We start from the raw sequence: 4778 nt of genomic DNA, 5'->3' as shown, positions 1-4778 counted from the left end.
GGTGGAACACAGGGCAGGGATTGGGCTCAGGAGAGCTTGGGTGGTGAGGAGGGGGGCAATATACAGGGAGGGAGAGGGAAGTGGAGAAAAGGGGCAGATGGGAGAACAATAGGGCATGTTTAGACCAAGTGGGACAGAGATAAAGGACGATATGTGCACAGCCTTGGAGCTCCAGGGCTCTGAGATACAGGGATTGACCCATGGTTGGAATGGGCGGGGAATCGTGTTAAGATGCTTGACTGTTTTTTTGAATCTTGGTTTCCCTTGCATTATAATATAGAGTAGACACTGGAGGGGGAGAGAAAGGAATAGTCAGAAACATCACACTAGAAGGCTTGTAAGTCCGTCTTCTGCCTTTAACTGATTGGAATACTTAAAACGGGGCTACAGCGTACCCGGTGAATGAGGTTTTCTGCGGAACCTTTGCAATACATAAAACTATAGGTAGAAACCAGAACCACATCCAGATCACCAGAGATGAGAAATCCCCACTTGAAGGGACGAGCTGATGAGCCTGGAACGGTGAGAAGAACAAAAGATACGTCTCGAATGGAAGACCTACAGGAAAAATATGACACAATGGAGACAGATGGACCGCTACTACAGGAACAAACGGGTCCCCCCCCAGGAGACATTGGGGCAGTCGGTCGGGTCCCACCAACGTAGCCCCCCCACCCCCAAACTGAGACTCGGTGGAAATGCACGCTCGGATTGGTAAACACACGCATCACCGTTGGGTAGAAAGGGGATAAAGGCAGCAATGAAGCGGCGAGCTAAGCCTCACAATATTCAGAGGGCTTCTGTGGACCCGGTTGGGAACCTGGTTGGCAAGCAGTGTGAGGAGACCCAAGGACTTCTGGGCCCAGAGTCAGTGACGTGGCCACGGAGGACTCAAGTGGAGAATGGAGCTGCCGGCTGATGAGAAGAGAGGGCATGTGCACAAGAACACCCACACTTGCAGATGACACTCACGTGACCAGGACTGGATGACTGGATGATCAGAGCTCAACCAAGAGAAGAAACGGGGGAGGGGGGAAGAAGATTGAGCTGATCCAAGCTGATGACTTATGCATACGAATGCAGTGACACAAAAGAGGCGATAAATCCTTAAAGCAAGAAACATTCCCACCTCCTCCACACACAGAGTAGACAGAGATGGGCAGCTTGGACATTGGATACCCAAATGGGGAGGGAGGGACTACAAAGGTAAGAAGTAACTGGCTTACAAGCTTTCAAGAGGGAACCTAGAGCTAGGGGGCATGGAGGAAGGCAGAATCACCAGTGAGTACTATCCAATTTGTCTAGGTGGAGCTGATGAAATGAAATACAGGTGGGTTACATGTGATACTGTAGTGAATAATGGTTATCAAGATGGATTGTGAGTGTTGGAAATGCAAGGGTAGATGTTTTGTAGCAAGGAAGAGAGCGATTATTTCTCCAATCTAGGAGTGGAGGGCCACCAACGGATAAGAGCTGAGAACGGGACCCCACCCAGAGAACCGGGCATGCCTGGAGACAGAGATGATGACATGGAGGGATGAAGCGGCTGGGGTCTCTGGATCCAAAGAGGGAGAGGAACTGTGGGCCGAAGACTGAGGGGGTAGTGTAGAGCATGGGCTTCTAGGATATGCCCTTTGGTCGGAAGACGATGCATGGAGGGGATTGGAACCATGGCAATGTAATGATATACGATGGAATGACTATGGAACTGAGGTTCTCTCATGTAAACTATAATTCACAATAAAACATTAAAAAAAAAAAGTGATGTAGGGAGGAGGGAGAAGAGGATGACAGGAATAAGAAGAGTAAAAGTGCCACCTTTGAAAAAGCATTGTATGAAGCACATCAGACACCACCATATAGTTGCTTCCAAGATTTATCACTGACATCTGCAGCTAGACCTCCAGCCTCTGCAACCTGAAGCACCATCAGTGCCATGTGTACAGCAGTGAGTGAGCACTGCAGGAAGAAGGATATCAAGAGGCACATCCTACAGGTCCATGAGGGTGGCAGGGAGAGACATAATGCCAGCAGTGCAACAAGGGCTTAAGCTCCAAGACACTCCTGTGCACCTACAATGTGACAAGCATGACAGCTGCACTGTGTGTGAGACATGTTTTCTCAGTCTTATGTATTTAAGTCCCACATTAGGTGGCAAACTTTTTGTCTTTGATAAATGTGTTGCTGCAAGGTTCACTCAGAACCACATGCTAATTTATTGTAAAAGGTGTCACACAGGTTAAAGCCCTTTTATGTGTGAAATGTGGCAAGAATTTTGCTTCCAAAGAATATTTAAAACATCACAATAGAATCCATACTGGATCCAAACCAAGTTTGTTTCTAGACTTGCTCAGCAGAATTCAATTTACCAGCAATGAAAGTCCATACAAGGAAACATCCCTACAGTTGTGATCAGTGTGGTAAGCAGTTCACCTAACTCAATGCTATCCTAACACCACTATTAAATTCACACAGGAAAAAAGACATTCATTTACCTACATGCATGTGGGTGGACATTTACCTACAAGTCCACACCCCACCTCAAAACATGATAAGAATACTCCATGCAAGCCTTTTCTTGTTATTGTAGATGACTCACTCAAGAATGATGACAGACACAGGAAAAAGTAAATGGTGGGAAAGAAGCAGGATGGAGCAAAACCCACTACAGAACTTCCCCACCCTAGAACAGAACTGGGAAAATTTAGGAAGCCCCAGAAATTGAACGGCCCTGGCTGAACTATACTGGATATGTGGGAACAGAGCATATACCCACCTCCCCAATAACTGGAGTGGAAGTTGTATAATAGCAATATTAGGCCCTTGTTCTTCCTACTACTACTACACACAGGAAAGCTCCTCGGTTATCCGGTCTCTTCCCCCTTAACCCAATGATGAAGGGATCTCACCATAGGGGATTGGAAGGATAATGAATGGCCTGAAAGAATAATATTATGGTCCGGCCACATGGGCCTAGGATGGGTCTTGAGGATATCGAACTCCCATCTACATGTTAAATTGAATAACCATGCAACAGGCAGTACTAGAAATAATAACCAATGAAACTGGGAGAGCCTTAACCCTCTTACCTCAGCAACAAGCTCAATTCAGAAATGCTGTCTATCAAAACAGACTAGTCCTAGAGTATTGGCTTAAGAGGGAGGGGTATGGTAAAAACTTCACCTAACAAACTGTTGCTTACAAACAGCTGACCAAGGACGGGCTGTGGAGGACATTGTAAAAAAAAAATCCAAACACTAGCTCATGTTCCCATGCAAACTTGTCACAGATGAAGTCCAGAATCATTGGGGAGGTGGGGCTGGTTCTCAGCATTTGAAGGATTCAGAGCTCTGGTGGGAGGACTGATGATCATCATAGGAGGATATCTGCTTATCCCAGTGCCTCCTTCCACTGGCTATCAAAACGCTGAAAAGCATAGTTGAAGCCATGGTAGAAAAGAAAACTACCTCCCGCATACTCTGGCAACATACCTATCAGCCTGTGCCCACTGACATAAAAAGTATCATCCAGGAAAGTGAGGCCCACTAGTTCACTATCTAGGTGCATGGGCCTCAAAGAGGGGAATGAGGCAGGCAGGCTTGAGGAAATAGGCACTGGCCCCCATGTCCCCCAGGCTCATACCTCATTCCTGGGGCAGAGTTCACATTCCAGGAACTAAGCAACAGACCAGCTCAGCCTCATGAGATTACCCAAGCTTGGGAACAAAGCCCCAAGCTAATGTTTACTTGCTTCTGCTTCTGTAACAGCTTGCTTGAATGCTCACACATCCTTCCCAACCGTATGTTTGAACCAGCCAATCCCAGGTATCCCCATGAAGCTGTTGAGCCTCGCTAACCAATCCCAAATGGACTCATGAATGTACCCATATTTCCTATAAAATATCCTCACACAGGGAAAATGGGGCACAGTCTCTGGATATGAATCCACTGAGCCATGTGCTAGCACAATAAAAGTCCTTCCTTTATTAAAAAAAAAAAAGACACAAGACTGAACAGTCTGATGATGAATATTATTCATCATCCAAATTTACAGATAAATAATTGTCTTTTGCAGAAAATGGCTGTTTTCATAACTTGGGTCTCAATCCAAAGTAGCATTCTTGCTGTGCATGAGAACAGGTCAGCAGATATGGTCTGCAAGCCAGGTGATCCTGTGGTATCTCAGGGTGTTTATAACCACCATCAGTAGGGCAATGCCCACAGCTTCATTCTCTAGTCAACATTAAATAAGAATTTTAAGTTGCATGTCAGGTAGGCCTCATCATACACATCTTTGTGTGACAGTTATACTCAAGATATTGTCCATAGACAGAGATAATGTATGTGAGAATGACTTCCTCAGATTTTCTGTTAACTTGCACATACTTGTCAAAGTATTTTTAAAGCTTTCCCTTTAAAATCCTGATCTGGGCTACCCTTAGTCAACAAACAAAGCAGTTAACATAACCTCAACAGATGCTGGAGTAGATCGTAAGCATTGATCATTCTAATGCTTGATTATCTTAACACTTATGAAATTTGGACAGTTGCTTGCCTTAAATGTACAGAGATCCAACTCATGAAATTGCTATTAACAATCACCCAGGTCTCTCACTGTACTTTATACTTCTGTGTGAGTTTCTTTGATAATTTTTTTAAAAATGTTTTATTGTGAATTATATGATAGTTTACATGGGAGAACATTAGTTTTACATTCATTCTATCGTATATCATCTCATTGCCAGGGTTATAATCCCCTTCATGCAATCCTTCCCCCGT

The 4778-nt window shown here is 44.9% G+C and overlaps 1 pseudogene; it reads left to right on the top strand.

Annotated features, from left to right (window-relative positions):
• The first annotated feature begins 2168 nt into the window (after positions 1-2168).
• On the top strand, positions 2169-4209 carry LOC102839823 (annotated as a pseudogene).
• Positions 4210-4778: the final 569 nt, after the last annotated feature.

This window comes from Chrysochloris asiatica, unplaced genomic scaffold, assembly GCF_000296735.1.
Source record: "Chrysochloris asiatica unplaced genomic scaffold, ChrAsi1.0 scaffold00429, whole genome shotgun sequence".
Lineage (NCBI taxonomy): Eukaryota > Metazoa > Chordata > Mammalia > Afrosoricida > Chrysochloridae > Chrysochloris > Chrysochloris asiatica.
The sequence above is the reverse complement of the archived record's forward strand: the minus strand, read 5'-3'. Positions and strand labels throughout refer to the sequence as shown.